Genomic DNA, 18,955 nt, shown 5'->3' with positions numbered 1-18,955 from the left:
AACAACTTAACATTTATTAGATTTAATCATGTTGAGATAAACCAAAGAGATCTTGTCACTATAAAAACCGGAAATATCAGATCAAATATCGCGAGAAGAGAAAACAGCGTGTTGAGAAGACAAACGTTTAGCGGGCGTGTGGAAAAGGTAAGCAGGAATTAATTCCTATCTTTCTAAATAGAAACAAAATACTGAACATAAATGTCACCTGCTGTTTAGCGGTGTTTAGTCACGTTATTTTGGTTTAAGCTATTTCTTGTATTTTTAATCACACTTAAAATACAGACAGTTATATGCGCGTGCTTAATCTGCGGTTCGGTTCTGGTTTCGGTCTGTTCTCATGAGTTGTGAAGCGAGAGGAACAAAGTATAAATATTGTTCATTTGCTAAATTAAGTATCATGAATTTTAATTGAATCTATCTCTGTATTTTTTCACAGGGGTTTGTGAGTGAAAGTGTCCTGTCTGCATCTGACTTCAGGAGTTTCCTGATCAACCGTCTCTAACGGTCATATTTAAAAGTCTTAACGCACAGTTATAAAGTACAAAACTTTCTGTTGGTGGTAAAAAAAAATTCTATGATTAATACTTATTTGTGGTGTTTTATGTTTTGTACATCTTTTCAAATTGAGACATCATTTGTAAGTTCCTGCTGGTGTAAAATAAAAATCTCCATTTTATCCCGTTTGTCTTATGCTTCCTTCCTTCACAGAATTCTGTTGCCCAGGGCTTGAAATTTAAATTTACTTGAGTTGGATCAACTTAATTTACAACTGAAAAATGTGTTGTACCAACGCTATTCATTTATGTTAACAGTATTAAATTATGTTGGACGCAGCTGTAGTAAATAAGTTAAATGAACCTAATAAAATTAATTTGACTGAACCTAAAAACATTAAGTTGGGCCAACAAAATTGCTTAATGCTGAAAGAAAGCCATTAAATCAGGTGGAAATTCTTTCCATAATTTAATTATGTTCATTCAACAAGTTATTTTTTTTGAGTGTATGTATGCAATAAAGCCCTCAAGAGCTGCTCTTTTTCGGTGAGTGACTTCGGTGATATCACTGGCCTGAAAGAAAAAAAAAAGTTTACAAAGGGTGCAGATGCTTTTAAGTCTTATGAATTAAATGGATCTTAAATTGAGAGTAAAAAGGATTATTTGTGATTAATTGCACAATGCTTTCACAGTGGGGAACAATTATATAGTTTATAATTATTATACAATTATTCCTAAAATTCACCAGGTTAGTTGGATTCCCACACAACACAGACGAAAGATATGCAAACTTGCTTTAATTACCCTATTCAAGAAAGTACCTCAGTATTTTATTTACAATTTTTATATACAATACATAAATATATGTATTGTATATTAAAGAATCTTAAAGAGTACCTCCTCATCCAAAAGTGTCTTTATTTCTGGACTACTAATTTGCCAAAAAAAAAAAAAAAAAATTAACTGTTAAAATGTAATTTCCAGTCTTGAGGTAAGTTAAGTTGGCCTGGATAGCCAGCGCCACACAATTTATTGGCCGTTTAGTCGAGGTAACCAATTAACAAACATCTTAAGTGACGCACATTGCCTGAATGTCACACGGTGTTCTTGATATACTTATCAAAACCGTTAAGAATATGCGCAACGTTTAAACAGTGCCAACAGGCATCCGGATAGACAGGACCTAAAGTTAACGTTATATTCCAAATGCATATGACTAGCAAACGTCACGTTGAACTTATTGCAATATTCCTGTATTTTTTTTTCAATAAACAAATGGCTCGTTTGAATTTGCTCTTTAAACACAATCATTCAAAACTCTAAATTTGTTAAAAAGCTAACCCTGCAAAATTGTTATCAAGTAGCTACATTCGAATAGATAGTTATTTTGGGAAACCAAAATCCAATCTTACACATCAAATACAGTGGTGTGAAAAACTATTTGCCCCCTTCCTGATTTCTTATTCTTTTGCATGTTTGCACACTTAAATGTTTCTGCTCATCAAAAAACGTTAACTATTAGTCAAAGATAACATAATTGAACACAAAATGCAGTTTTTAAATGAAGGTTTACGTTATTAAGGGAGAAAAAAAACTCCAAATCCACATGGCCCTGTGTGAAAAAGTGATTGCCCCCCTTGTAAAAAAAATAACTTAACTGTGGTTTATCACACCTGAGTTCAATTTCTGTAGTCACCCCCAGGCCAGATTACTGCCACACCTGTTTTAATCAAGAAATCACTTAAATAGGAGCTACCTGACACAGAGAAGTAGACCAAAAGCACCTCAAAAGCTAGACATCATGCCAAGATCCAAAGAAATTTAGGAACAAATGAGAAAAAAAGGAATTGAGATCTATCAGTCTGGTAAAGGTTATAAAGCCATTTCTAAAGCTTTGAGACTCCAGCGAACCACAGTGAGATGGCAAAAACATGGAACAGTGGTGAACCTTCCCAGGAGTGGCCGGCCGACCAAAATTACCCCAAGAGCGCAGAGACAACTCATCCGAGAGGCCACAAAAGACCCCAGGACAACATCTAAAGAACTGCAGGCCTCACTTGACTCAATTAAGGTCAGTGTTTACGACTCCACCATAAGAAAGAGACTGGGCAAAAATGGCCTGCATGGCAGATTTCCAAGGCGCAAACCACTTTTAAGCAAAAAGACCATTAAGGCTCGTCTCAATTTTGGCTAAAAAGCATCTCAATGATTGCCAAGACTTTTGGGAAAATACCTTGTGGCCCGACGAGACAAAAGTTGAACTTTTTGGAAGGTGCGTGTCCCGTTACATCTGGCGTAAAAGTAACACAGCATTTCAGAAAAAGAACATCATACCAACAGTAAAATATGGTGGTGGTAGTGTGATGGTCTGGGGTTGTTTTGCTGCTTCAGGACCTGGAAGGCTTGCTGTGATAGATGGAACCATGAATTCTACTGTCTACCAAAAAATCCTGAAGGAGAATGTCCGGCCATCTGTTCGTCAACTCAAGCTGAAGCGATCTTGGGTGCTGCAGCAGGACAATGACCCAAAACACACCAGCAAATCCAGTTCTGAATGGCTAAAGGAAAAGAAAATGAAGACTTTGGAATGGCCTAGTCAAAGTCCTGACCCGAATCCTATTGAGATGTTTGGGCATGACCTTAAAAAGGCGGTTCATGCTAGAAAACCCTCAAATAAAGCTGAATTACAACAATTCTGCAAAGATGAGTGGGCCAAAATTCCTCCAGAGCGCTGTAAAAGACCCGTTGCAAAATATCGCAAACGCTTGATTGCAGTTATTGCTGCTAAGGGTGGCCCAACCAGTTATTAGGTTCAGGGGGCAATTACTTTTTCACACAGGGCCATGTAGGTTTGGATTTTTTTTCTCCCTAAATAATAAAAACCATCATTTAAAAACTGCATTTTGTGTTTACTTGTGTTATGTTTGACTAATAGTTAAATGTGTTTGATGATCAGAAACATTTTGTGTGACAAACATGCAAAAGAATAAGAAATCAGGAAGGGGGCAAATAGTTTTTTACACCACTGTAATATAAGGTTAAGTTAGATGATAATAAAAAAAAATATTAATACATAACTTGGCAGAAATGCTGGACTGCTTTGAACCGGCACGCTTTTTCAAATCAACACTACCCTAGTAAAACAGATTAGGCAGTTAGCTTGGTAGCACATCACATTTGAAATGAAAAAAAAAATACAAATAAAAAATAAAGCTATTCGATCATAAAACTAATTGCACTCACCTGTAACTTGGCAGAAACAAGTGAATTGTTGGCGCGATGCTGCCCTTTCGGTAACATCGGCAGTTGAAGTTTCAAACTACCATGCGCTGATGCGCACGCGCCAACAAGAAACGCACACTTTAACTCACAACTAACATTTTAATGTAAGTTCAACAAAACATTTTTAGTATTATACAGTTTTTAACATTGACACAACATATTTGTTGAATAAACTAACTACATTTCTGAACATTTCAAATAAAAACATCTTAGTTCAGTATACTTTTTAAACTTTATTTAGAGAACTTTTTAGAAGTTGGCTTTTTTACAGTGTAGGACAACTATTAGTCGTGCACTGCACAAAGTTGGCCTTTATGGAAGAGTGGCAAGAAGAAAGCCATTGTTAACAGAAAACCATAAGAAGTCCTGTTTGCAGTTTGCCACAAGCCATGTGGGGGATAAAGCAAACATGTGGAAGAAGGTGCTCTGGTCAGATGAGACCAAAATGAAACTTTTTGGCCAAAATGCAAAACGCTATGTGTGGCGGAACACTAACACTGCACATCACTCTGAACACACCATACCAACTGTCAAATATGGTGGTGGCAGTATCATGCTCTGGGGGTGCTTCTCTTTAGCAGGGACAGGGAAGCTGGTCAGAGTTGATGGGAAGATGGATGAATACAGGGCAATCTGGGAAGAAAACCTCTTGGGGTCTGCAAAAGACTTGAGACTGGGGCGGAGGTTCACCTTCCAGCAGGACAACGACCCTAAACATAAAGCCAGGGTGTAAGGGCCATATTTCATTCTTGTGATTTGTTGTTATGTTTATCTTATTTCAGTTTATTAGTTAAGCATTAAGCATTAAGTATCATACTTATAATTTGTATTGTGACATCATTCCATGAGTTGTTCTGTGACATCATCCCACAGTTATGCAGTTTCATGTTTATCACGCACGTTAGTTGTTAGTTGCTGTTAAGACACGGAAGGATACAGAAAGGTTTGGAGCACACAAGCTTTTGACCGTGATAACGTGAGACAGTAAGCTAAAAGGAATACAGTAAAATAAGTTGTTGTAACTGTAATCTATCGAAGCTACAGAACACAGCAAGCGACTTGTCGTGACTACAGTGGATTTATGCAAGAAACTGTAACAACCGTTGTTTTGGATGTTGAAAATAAACAAGAGACAAAGAAATCAACGAAACGTCTGATGTCGTCAGTGACACTGTGTAGCAAAAGACACGCGTCAGAACTTGTGAATAACATGCACCTACATTAAAGTCAAAAGCTTGCTCCGCCGCAGAAATGAAGATAAGTGATTTAAGAGTGTGAAGAGCGCGCGTGCGACTTCAAAAACGCGCGTCGACTGATAAGGAGCAACCGAAACCAAAAGCGAGAAGAGGACTTGCCTGCCTTAAACTTCACCATGTCACACGGCGAGGACAACGCCGCTATCGCCGAATCTGAGCAGGTGATGGTGCTCGACAAACTGAAGAACGCCAGAGAAGGCAAGTGGAGTCAGTTGACTGTATTATACAATGAACTAGAGGCGCTTATGGACAATGCTTGTAATTTGCATGACGTTAAAGCCAAGCGCCGCCAATACAAAGCGCTGCTAAATGACTTTATTGAAAGCAATGTAACAGTGCGATCGTGCGCAAAGGATGAAGAGCGTGAAACCGATCAGCACCACTGGTTTCACCCTAGATTAACGCGCTGCACAGAATTCATGGTAAGAGTGAAGTCGTGGATCGCGGACACTAGTAATCGCTTTAAGTTGCCCCAAACAGGTGACGATGGAGTTTCGCCAAACGACAGTGTGTCAATGCTGGAGCGCAAGACGCCCGCCCCCCAAAGGCACGGAAGCGTAACGTCAGCGGCATCCAAGAGGTCCTTAACGTCAGCAGCATCCGAAGCTCGACTAAAAAAGGCAGAAGCCAACAGAGCAGCTTTGCTGGCTAAAGCAGCAACTTTGAGAGATCGGCAGGCGCTGGAGCTGGAGAAAGCACGATTAAAGGCTGAGGAAGAGCAATTGAAAGCACGATTGAAGGCTGAGGAAGAGCAATTGAAAGCACGATTAAAGGTTGAGGAAGAGCAATTGAAAGCACAACTAAAGGCTAAACAAGCACAATTAAAGGCACAAAAGGAAAGGCTGGAAATGGAAACGGCGCTTGCAATGGCCGATGCTGAACTAAATTCTTACCAGAACCGCAAAAAACAACATCCTGCCAGACGGAGCGTGGTCGTCGAAACGAGTGGTGCATGCGCCCCGGAACCAGAGCAAAACGACCACTGCAGCCACAGTTCGGCAACGGAATACCTCGAGCTGTCATCACGCCTCCGAGCAACCCACTTAAGCATGCCAGTGAGTGCCAAACCCATAATGTCAAGCACCTTAATGGAACGGCCCACCCAAGGTAACGAATACTCACTTTACAACACTGACATAGTGGAGCCTCAGGGTAGGATGCCAATTCAGGCAGATCTTACAGAAATGTTTGCCAAGACTCAGAGGCAACTTTCCTTACCTCCGCGTAACATTCCTTATTTCTATGGTGACCCTCTTGAGTTCACGTCCTTCGTAAGAGCTTTTAAACATGCCATCAAAACCAAAACTGATAGCAATCTGGAAAGGCTGTTCTTTCTTGAGCAGTATACTAAAGGACAGCCTAGGGACCTAGTGACAAGCTGCCAGCTTATGCCAGAACATCGTGGTTACGCAGAGGCCATGAAACTGTTACATGACAATTTCGGAAATAGACAAATAATCGCTACAACGCTGATGCAAAAGGCACTCAACTGGCCGGAAATAAAGTCAGAGGACGGAAAGTCGCTAAAAACTTTCTCCCTGTTCCTAGTAAAATGTTACAATACCATGTCAAGCATCGATTACATGGATGAGCTAGACAATGCTACCAACTTGAGGAGCGTTGCCTCAAAACTGCCCTACAAATTGCGTGAAAAATGGAGAAGCCACGTATACGAGTACGAGGAGCGGCATCTGGAAAGAGCCAAGTTCGTGCAGCTGATGAAATTCGTAGAACGAGAAGCAAAGGTAATGTCCAACCCACTTTTTGGAGACCTGAACGTTTCGACTAGTGGTAAAAAACACAGCAACAAATCCCCTCCAGGATTCAAGCAAAAAATGGAAGAAAAGAGAGGTAGCAGCTTTGCGACCGGCGTAAAACAGGTTGGTAAAAATCATAAAGACTCAACTATAGTAAAGAGTAGTGGTGCATTAGTTATTAGTGCCTTCACTAAACCTTGTGCATCCTGTGAGCAAGATCATACCCTAGATGAATGCCACCAGTTTAACAATGAGACATATAAGGTCAAATTGGACTTTCTAAAAAAGAATGGATTCTGCTTTGGCTGTTTAGTAAAAGGACATTTAAGCAAAGACTGCACGAAGAAAATTACATGTCAGTTATGTTCAAAAAAACATTCTCGCATGCTGCACATTGCAGCAAAAGACACAGCTCAAGCGATCGTAAAGGCTGACGAAACCGAACCAGTTCAAGCATTGCCTGTTACAGCGAGTCACGAAACGAGTGCGTGTATCGGGGCTGGAGATGACTGTATTCTCTCCATAGTACCTGTTAAAATAAAGTCCAAGAAAGGTAACAAGACAGTAGAAGTATATGCCTTTATGGACCCAGGCAGCTCCGCTACCTTTTGCACAGAGTCATTAGCAAGGCGATTAAACGTACAAGGTAAAAAAATTGACATCATGTTAAGCACCATGAACGCGAGGAAACAAGTAGAAAGTTACGTGCTTACTGACCTAGAGGTTAGTAGTCTGGAAGAAAACACCTTTGTTGAACTCCCCAAAGTGTTCACACAAAAGAGTATCCCAGTCTCAGTGGAAAACATTCCACAACAGCACGACATCGATAAGTGGCCATAACTCAGCGAAGTAAAACTGCCTCACATTAATGCTGGAGTTGAAATTCTCATAGGTAACAAAGAGCACAGGCTCCTAGAACCATGGCGAGTAATTAACAGCAGGCACAATGGGCCATATGCAGTAAAGACCGCTCTTGGATGGACCATAAATGGACCTCTTCGAGAGTCGGTCGAGGAAGGCACATGTGACAATGAGCAAGTGAGCGTTGCAGTCAACAGAGTTTCCATCGAAAGTGTAGAACAAATGCTGATACAACAGTACAACCATGATTTTCCTGAACGGAATTGTGATGACAAAGCTGAGTTGTCACAGGAGGACTATCAGCTTTTAGACTCTGTAACTAACTCTCTGCAGTTTACCGATAATCACTTCTACATCAGTCTCCCATTTAAGAAAGCAGCTATTCAAATGCCCAATAACCGAAGCCCAGCCATGCAGCGCGCACTGAACCTCAAACGGAAGTTTAAGCATAACCGCTACTTTTATAAAGAGTATTTAAACTTCATGAACGACATGTTTGAGAAGAGTCATGCAGTCAAGGTCCCCACACCCCACCTAAGTCGACAAGACGGGCAAGTGTGGTACATACCTCACCATGGTGTGTACCATCCTCAAAAGAAAAAGCTAAGGGTAGTCTTTGACTGTGCTGCCAGCTATTAGGGAATATCATTAAATAGCGAGCTTCTGCAGGGACCCGATCTGACAAACTCACTCATGGGGGTGCTCACACGCTTTAGACAAGAGGAAGTTGCCATAATGGCAGACACTAACACTGCACATCACTCTGAACACACCATACCAACTGTCAAATATGGTGGTGGCAGCATCATGCTCTGGGGGTGCTTCTCTTTAGCAGGGACAGGGAAGCTGGTCAGAGTTGATGGGAAGATGGATGAATACAGGGCAATCTGGGAAGAAAACCTCTTGGGGTCTGCAAAAGACTTGAGACTGGGGCGGAGGTTCACCTTCCAGCAGGACAACGACCCTAAACATAAAGCCAGGGCAACAATGGAATGTTTTAAAACAAAACATATCCATGTGTTAGAATAGCCCAGTCAAAGTCCAGATCTAAATCCAATCGAGAATCTGTGGCAAGATCTGAAAAGTGCTGTTCACAAACGCTGTCCATCTAATCTGAGTGAGCTGGAGCTGTTTTGCAAAGAAGAATGGGCAAGGATTTCAGTCTCTAGATGTGCAAAGCTGGTAAAGACATACCCTAAAAGACTGGCAGCCGTAATTGCAGCAAAAGGTGGTTCTACAAAGTATTGACTCAGAGGGCTGAATAATTACGCACACCCCATTTTTCATTCAAGGGGGCCGAATACTTTTGCAAGCCACTGTAGTTACACAACCAGATAGTAAGGCATTACAATAGTCTAGCCTATAGGGGATAAAAGCTTGAACAAATTTTTCTGTATCGTTTAGTGACAATATATTCCTTATCCTGGCAATATTTCTAAGATAAAATAATGCTATCCTGGTAATATTGTCTACATAAGCTTTAAATAAAAGATTGAAATCTATAATCACATCAAGGTCTTTTACTGTTGCACTTGATGGAATAGAAAAGCCATCCAGATGTACTGTGTGATTAAAAAGCTTACGTCTAGCTGCATGTGGTGCTAGTACCAGAAATTTTTTCTTAATCTTTTTAGGATTAAGCAAAAGTAAGTTAATTTAAAGTTAGTCGCTTATGTCCTTTACACATTGCATTGTTTTATTAAGCTGGTTTTTCTCATATGGCCTTGAGACATATAACTGTGTGTCCTCAGCATAACTGTGAAAACTAATACCATGCTCACAAATTATGTTGCCCAGAGGAAGGATGTAAAGAGAAAAAAGCACTGAGCCTAAAACTGAACCCTGTGGAACACCAAACTTTACTTGAGAACATGCGGAATAGTCACTGCGTGTGCATCAATCCGTTGTCGCTTCTCGGTCACTCCGTAGACTCACTAGGTAAGCAGCCGTCCCTTCTGCAGATGCACAAAATGGTCATAATCATGCGGCGTAATCAAAGTTAATAGATCTCAAGCTTCCCCCGCATTATAAAAACAAGGCAGTGAGTGTAGCTCGGGGTCTGGTCTGATCTGTCTGGTGTTGTGCTGAAGACCCACAGAGCAGATTCGTGTGGCGGATACCAAAAACACAGAATAGTGGCATGCAGGTGGGGCGATGTAACGTGCCCCAGGGACTGCAAAGAACTTAAACTGAAAGCATTTATTTAATCGCTGTGTGAAGGACAGCAGCATAAACGCTGCACAAGCTACTGAGGCACTCACACTCAACCAGCCTTTAGGATCCTGCCGCTGAAGAGGAAAAAAGGATGCCGCGCATTCAGGGTAAGGCCCCTGTTTTAAGCCGGGAAAGCCACCCAGCCGTCGGATTTTGAAAGGGACCACCTCCTGAGGCCGCGCCCAGTGGAGAGCTGGAAGGAAAGCTTTATTTCTATTCTCTCCCTTTAAACCTTTTTTCCTTCCCTATTTTTTCAAAATAAAATTCCCTTTCCTTTGTCTATGTTTGTGGTGCCGCCCATCCGTCAAACCCATTACAACTAATAATGGTCAGTCAAATAGGAAGAGGGCCATTCCCTTAATTCCTACTACATTTTAATTTATAAAGGTGAATACTATGATCAGTAAGCAAAGAGACGCAGCACTGATCAGAGGCCTATAGGAGGTCACTTTACTACTTTAACCAGTGCTTTCTCTGTGCTGTGATGAGGACTAAATCCTGACTGATACAATTTGACTTGTTATTCACAAGACTTGTTATTCACAAGTTCTGACACGTGTCTTTCTTGTTACACAGTGTCACTCACGACTCCAGACGTCCATTGATTTCTTTGTCTCTTGTTTTGTTTTCAACATCAAAGTACAACGGTTGTTACATTTTCTTGCATAAATCCACTGTAGTCCCGACAAGTTGTTTGCTGTGTTCTGTAGCTTCAGTAGATTACAGTTACAACAACTTATTTTACTGTATTTTTTAGCTTACAGTCTCACGGTCAAAAGCTTGTTTTCTTCACACCTTTCTGCATCCTTCAGTGTCTTAACAACAACTGAACAACTAACATGTGTGATAGACATGCAGCTACACAACTGTGGGATGATGTCACAAAACAACTCATGAAATGATGTCACAATACAAATTGCGAGTATAATACTAAATGCTTAAACTAATAAACTCAATGGAATTGTATTTTGTATATTATATAATGTATAATGCTTAATGCCTAACTAATAGACTTAATGCTTAATGCTTAACTAATAGAATGAAATGAAATAAACACAACAACAAATTACAAGAATGAAATATGGCCCTTACACTGACAGATACAATTCCTGTACACTCTAAAAAATAAAACTGTGCTGTCTTCATTTTTTTTTTTTTTTTGGTGAACATTTTGACACTTAAAAATATTGAGTAAATATAAAAGTTGCAAAATCATGTAAAATATACTGCATGAATTGAGTACAACTTATTACTAAAAAAAATAAGTAGACCTGAATAACTATATTTAGTGCAATGATGTACAATTTAATAAATGTAATGAAAATCAGAAGTAAAAGCAATGGTTACCCTAAGTAAAAATTAGTAAAATAATTGAGTAGATATCATTGAAATTCAAGGTAGAAGAAATTGAAAATTAGACTATTATTACAGTTTTTCTTAAATGCTTAAACACAAAAGCCAATCCTCTAAACCAAATGACCAGTTGTCTAAACACATTTACTAAATCAAGCCATCATTTTCCAATATTATAAACCCATTTCACATGAAGACACAATTCACAAAACACAATCCTCCCTTCTCACAGATCTAAACACAATTTTCCTTGCTAAAACACAAGTTGCAAAAGAACTCTGCTCATATTCTCAAATGAAAGCTCATCTTCTTCTTTGTCTTTCGGCTGTTCCCTTTCAGGGGTCGCCACAGCGAATCATCTGCCTCCATCTAACGCTATCCTCTGCATCCTCTTCTCTCACACCAACTAACTTCATGTCCTCTCTCACTGCATCCATAAATCTCCTCTTTTATCCTCCTTTAGACCTCCTGCCTGGCAGTTCCAACCTCAGCATCCTTCGTCCGATATATTCACAATCTCTCCTCTGAACATGTCCAAACCACCTCAATCTGGCCTCTCTGACTTTATCTCCAAAACATCTAACATGGGTTGTCCCTCTGATGAACTCATTCTTGATCCTATCCATCGTTGTCACACCCAAGGAGAACCTTAACATCTTCAGCTCTGCTACCTCCAACTCTGCCTCCTGTCTTTTCTTCAGCACTGTCTCTTAGCCATAGAGCATTGCTGGTGTCACCACTGTCCTGTACACTTTCCTTTCATTCTCGCTGATACGCTTTTATCGCACAACACACCTGACACTTTTCTTCACCCATTTCAACCTGTCTGTACCCGCCACTTCACCTCCTTTCCACACTCTCCGTTGCTCTGGACCGTTGACCCTGCTGTAAGTATTTAAAGTCCTGCACCTTCTAATGAAAGCTCATGTGATGCAAAATGCTTGCCACAGTCAGCAATATTTGAACACAATGAACACACCTGGTGTCATTCATTACACACAACGACTCAAAATTAAAGACACTTGTTGCTACAGTAATGCTGTGACCACATGTATAAAAGCAAGTTCAGAGTGCACAGTTTGCTAAAGATTCCAAACAAACACAATGGATAAAGGCAGAGGCAGGGAAGAGGAATTCAAGTCAGAGGCGGGAGAATAGCTGACCATGGAAGAAGAGGAGCAGGCCAATGAGGAAGAGAAGTTCAAATCAGAGGAGGAAGAGGAGCAGGCCAACAAGGAAGAGGAGTTCAAATCAGAGGAGAAAAAGGAGCAGGCCAACGAGGAAGAGGATGAGGCCAACAAGGGAGAGGAGAAGGTTCAGGAGGGAGAGCAAGTCAACCTCGCACCATTATCACGGACAAGATGCGAGCAACAGTCACTGACCATGTCATTGTCCATGGCATGACAATGGCTGAAGCAGGACTATGAGTCCGTCCAAACCTAAGTAGGTTCACTGTGACCACCATTATCAGGGCATTCAGACAACACAACGGGTATTGTACTTTATTGCTTTCTTTGTCACAATACAGCCTGTGAAAGTAGTTTATTGGTTTTAAATCAGTTGTTGCAAAGCAACATTGCAAAGCATGTCAATTTAAAATACATGTTTCTACTTTAGAGTTAAAAGAATGCCACATAGAGGTGGGAGGGTTGCCATATTTACAGCGGCACTAGAAACCCTCATTGTGGATTCGTGAGAACAACCTCATCAGACTCCGGGAGATCAAAGACAAAGTCATTGCAACACAAGAGCAACACAGTATGTAAACTTTGAGAGCCTTGATGATGTCAGCTTGGTCACAATAGACCGAGTTTTCCGGCGCCAACAGATGCAGATGAAACAGGTCTATAGGGTTCCCTTTTAGCACAACTCTACGCGACACAAAGACCTACGTTACGAATATGCGCAAGTAAGTATACAGTACATCCATGTTCACAGTACAGTTAGTGGACATACTGTGTTGCTCATGTTTATGACAGACAAACATACACTAGAGAGAACCTCCCAGGGGGAATGGAGCAGGCCTGTGCTGACATCCCAGTGGAGGCCTTCCAAGGATGGATTCGCCCTTCCAGGGCATTTTTCCCTTGGTGCTTGGCAAGAGACAATATACCCTGCGATGTGAATAAGGTGATGGGGCCCAATGCAGCTCAGCAACATGATGTCGCACAGTAATTGTGGTGTGTGTGTGTGTGTGTGTGGTGTGAATAAAGTAAATAAAAAAAACTTCACACCCTGATCATGTTTTGTGTGCAATAGATTATGTTTTTGCATTGAGTTGTGTTACAGTAGTGTACATGCAGAATTTTCTATAGATTTATAGTCTTCATATAAAACTCACAAATCTGAATGCCTAAAAAAAAAAAAAGAGCTGCTCTTTGGGTGTGAAAATTTAAGGTTTTGAAGTGAGAAGGTGTGGTTGTGTTTATGTAGCTTTAGAAAAGGGTGTTGTGTATAGACATTGGGGAACATGGAGGAAACGTTTGTGAAATGTGTTTTAGCGTTTGAGAAAAACTGTAATATGTTACACTTACTTTTTTAAAACTATATTTACCGTTTACTCAAGAGGTATTTTAATTCAGGTAAATGTATCTAATGACACTAAATTATAAACAAAGAAAACAATACACACATTTAACTTAACATTTATTTGCCAAATTTTACAAGACATTAAGTCTAAACTGAACCTGGTTTACTTTACAAATGACATTTAACAAGATCATAAAAACAATGAGCTAAATTGATCTTATTAGTTAACAGTCTCACAAACAATACATCTGCCACTAACATTATACAGTTACTATGTGGTAAGTAGTCTTTTGTATTAGAATCTAATAAATCACACATTTGACATCTGAAAGATTGCACACCTTCACACTTCAGTTTCATGCAAACTGTGGGATCCATACAAATGTGTGTACAGACCTTCTCAGGTCTTAAAGGAGCAGTTTAAATGAAGACAGGACACCAACACCACTTGTATACCTTGTATAAAAATGATACCCAACTTTATTTATGCATTAATATCAACTATATAATTTTGTTACTTTAGTTCATGGAAAATCCAGTATATTCTAGATTCATTATAGGTAAAGTGAAATATTTCAAGCCTTGTTTTACTTTAACTTGAGTAAAAAGTTTGAAGTTCTATTTTTTTTTTTAAACAAAGCTATGCAGCATTATACTGCTAATCAAACTGCCTGCCTCTAGTGCTGTAAAGCATGACTGGAGCTGTACTGGACTCATAGCTGTACTGGACTAAACGTTCTGCTCTCTGCAGTGTTACTGCTGCTGGACGCAGAGCTGATGCATTTACGTTTTTCAAACAGTTTCCTACTGCAGCGTGTTCAGTGTTTAATCATGTTAAAAATACTCACATACAGTAATGGCTAAAATCCTGCCAAGGCCAGGTGCCTAAACAGTGCCAGAGCCCGGACACTACACCGCATTTCTACTGCTAAACCTGGTTTGGTCTGCGTTTCCTCGTTAAAGCGTCCAAGTGAAACGAGCAGACTCGCGGTTCAGCGTGCTTTAGCTGAGCAGTTTGGTGGTTGGAACAAACGAGCAAAATCACAATGAACACCAGAACTGGCCTATTGCTAGCCTTAGTTAGCTATCAAGCACGGCTGTGACAGGATTCAGAAAAGTAACTTACACCCTACAGTATAAAGTTGTGTATGCATGCAGACAGAGTCATCATTTTAGTAACTTGTTTTAGCCGCTTACTCACCAGGATTTGTAAGGAGTGTTTCAGGTGCTTCATGTCCATTCTCACATCCTCACAGCCATCCTTCTTGTCTCTGATGTCACACCAGACTTCCCATGAGCACTTGCAAGGAGCAGTTTACCTAATTATTTACGTTTTTGTTGTTTAAAAAAAATAGAGAGTTGGAATGAGTGAATTGTAGGGTTTGAAACTAATCAGTACACTGTAATTACTCCATTACCAAATATTTGATATTGAATTTGATCGAAATCTTTAAAAAATATTACAGTTTTTCCTCAAATGCTAAAACACATTTCACAAACGTTTCCTCCATGTTCCCCAATGTCTAAACACAACACCCTTTTCTAAAGCTACATAAACACAACCACACCTTCTCACTTCAAAACTCAAACTTTCACACCAAAAGAGCAGCTTAAAGCTTTCAAAAATGTAAGCACTATACACATCATTACACACCACAGCAAAACAATTGAAAACACAATGCTCAATTTGTGAGAAGGTTCTTTGTTTTATAACTGCCAATGCATATATTTAGAAACTTTACAGTAACGGATCTTCTTAGATCTCTGCAGAAAATTAGGCATTTATATTTGTGAGTTTCATATGAAGAGTATAAATCTATAGAAAATTCTGCAAGTGCACTACTGGAACACAACTCAATGCAAAAACAGAATCTTTTGCACACAACATGAAAACATGATCAGGGTGTGAAGTTTTTTTTTTACTTTATTCACACCACACACACACACACCACAATCACTGTGCGACATCATGTCGCTAAGCTGCATCGGGCCTCATCACCTCATTCACATCGCAGTCTATATTGTCTCTTGCCAGGCACTGCAGGAAAAACGCCCTGGAATGGCGAATCCATCCTTGGAAGGCCTCCACTGGGATATCAACACAGGCCAGACATTAGGAGGTTCTCTCTAGTGTATGGTTGTCTGTCATAAACCTTCCATCTTCATGATGAGAAAAACCCCTCTATAGGGTTCAGAAAAGGGGAGTATGGTGGCAGACAGACGCTTATAAAGTGGTTATTGTTGGTGGTGAACCACTCTCTGATTTGGTTTGTTCTGTGGAAGCGGACATTGTCCCAAATGATCACATAAATGTGATGTGCCCAGGATGGTGTTGTTGGTGGTCCAGGAGGATGTCTTTTAGCTCCTCTAGGAAGGTGAAGAGACGTTGGGGGTTGTAAGACCCAAGGACAGCATTCCGGAGGACAAGCCCCTCCGAACCCATGGCCGCACAAAGAGTAATATTACCCCCCCGTTGGCCAGGAACCTCAGTGATGGCTCTTTGGCCAATGATGTTACGGCCTGTTTGCCTTTGTTTCTGCAGGTTGAAACCAGCCTCATCCAGGAAGAGGTACTCATGAGGTCTGCCCATCGCGTCCAACTGTAATATCCTCTGTGAAAATGTGAAAGTGCACAGGTGTTCAGAACAACAGTCATTCAGGTAGCACAGTATTGTCCAGAAGTAATGTAGGCCACTGAGCAACACAGTATGTCCACTAACTGTACTGTGAACATAGATGTATACTTACTTCCACATACTCGTAACGTAGGTCTTTGTGTCGCGCAGAGTTGTGCTCAAAGGGAACCCTATAGACCTGTTTCATCTGCATTTTTTGGCGCCAGAGAACTCATCTGACATCATGCTGACATCATCAATGCTCTCAAAGTTGACATACTGTGTTGCTCTTGTGTTGCAATGACTTTGTCTCTGATCTCCCAGAGTCTGATGAGGTTGTTCTCACAAACCATATCCACAATGAGGGTTTCTTGTGCCGCTGTAAATATGGCAACCCTCCCACCTTTATGTGGCATTCTTTCAACTCTAAAGAAAGAAACATGTGTTTTAAATTGACATGTTTTACAATAACAACTGATTTGAAACCAATAAACTACTTTTACAGGCTTGTAAAACTGTATTGTGACAAAGAAAGCAATAGAGTACAATACCCGTTGTGTTGTCTGAATGCCCTGATAATGGTGGTCATGGTGAACCTACTCAGGTTTGGACGGACTCTTAGTCCTGTTTTAGCCATTGTCATGCCATGGACAATGACATGGTCAGTGACTGTTGCTCGCATCTTGTCCATAATGATGGTGCGGGGTTGTGTTGCTCTCCCTCCTAGACCTCCTCCTCTCCCTTGTTGGCCTCTTTCTCCTCTAATTTGAACTCCTCTTCCTCGTTGGCCTGCTCCTCTTCCTCCTCTGATTTGAACTCCTTTTCCTCGTTGGCCTGCTCCTCTTCTTCCATGGCCAGCTATTCTCCCGCCTCTGACTCGAATTCCTCTTCCCCTGACTATGCCATCATCCATTGTGTTTGTTTGGAATCTTCAGCAAACTGTGCACTCTGAACTTGCTTTTATACATGTGGTCACAGCATTACTGTAGCAACAAGTGACTTCAATTTTGAGTCGTTGTGTGTAATGAATGACACTAGGTGTGTTCATTGTGTTCAAATATTGCTGACTGTGGCAAGCATTTTGCATCACATGAGCTATTATTTTAGAATATGGACAGAAGGACAGCTTAATCCATCAGGCGATCAGGAAGCTCAACTCCCTTCCAGCTCTGCCTCCCCTGTGCTTTTCGGCCCCCTCCCACCGTCATACTTCGACTTCATCATTTCACACACACAGACACACACATACAGACCCACACACTCAGACACACAACACTTACACAAACTCACACATACACACACTCACACATACACTCAATCACACTCTTGCGCCTGTCACATTGTGCTCCATGCACCATTGGTACTTTCACTACCTAAAGCCGGGAAATAACTTTTTTTTTTTTACATACCTTGTTCATACTATATTTATACCCTGTTTTGTTTACTGGTTTATTTTGCTCATTTTAATGTCACTTGTCACTTTAATCAACTAAAATAAGCACACTTGCACTATTCCTATTGCACTGTTCCGTTTCTCTCCATATCTGCCGTCTGTGTTGTTAACTATCCCTTTTTGCAGGACAGTAATTAAATAACCTCAGCTCTGTTGTTTTTCTAAGTTTGTGTTATTTAAGGGTTTTTTTTCTTCCAGTGTAATATGCATCGTGGTTGAGAGAAACGTAATTTCGATTCTCTACATGTATGCACTGTACATGTAGCAGAATTGACAATAAAGTTGACTTTGACTTTGGATATGAGCAAAGTTCTTTTGCAACTTGTGTTTTAGCAAGGAAAAATGTGTTTAGATTTATGAGAACGGAGGATTGTGTTTTGTGAATTGTGTCTTCATGTAAAATGTGTTTTATGATTTAGTAAATGTGTTTAGACAACTGGTCATTTGGTTTAGAGGATTGGTTTTAGCATTTGAGAAAAACTGTAAGTGCATGTTAAAAACATAATTAAGGTAGTCAAATACTAATTTCTACTAGTGACGTAAACTTAAATCATGGTGTACATTTAAGACAAAATTAATTATTTTTTAGGCATTTATTTTGATTTGTCTAACTCAATCATGTATGTGATTTTTAGAGATTTTATTAAGGTAACATAACCTTTTTATTACTGTGAAACTTGCAAGGCCACAGAATAATTTTTTTAGAATGCACCATTAAACTGAAATCTTTTGTTATACTTCCTGACCCTAATTCTACCAACTTATTGGATATCTAAGTACCTATTTAGATCCATATACATACAACTGCATTATTGCAGCATTTTAATCCATTATTAATAGATGAACATTTTTGTCCTCTTATTGCAAACTGTATTTTGGAGTTTATGGCTGCAAACAATCCAGTTGATGCTTTTGACTCAGTACCAGGGGGAAACATTTAAAGATTTTATAAGAGAAAATATTATAACATACAAATCTTATAGGATGAAGGTACCTTACTGAAATTGAAGTACAGCTAAGTATTTTGAACAGGCCTTTAGGATTTATTAAAACTCAAATATGAATATTATAGTATTCTCAGTGCAGGGCAGGTCTCCCACTTGCTCCTCAAATTTGGTGTTAAACCTGATTGCAATTAT

This window comes from Clarias gariepinus, chromosome 18 (genome assembly GCF_024256425.1).
Source record: "Clarias gariepinus isolate MV-2021 ecotype Netherlands chromosome 18, CGAR_prim_01v2, whole genome shotgun sequence".
Lineage (NCBI taxonomy): Eukaryota > Metazoa > Chordata > Actinopteri > Siluriformes > Clariidae > Clarias > Clarias gariepinus.
This window is presented reverse-complemented; position numbering follows the sequence as displayed.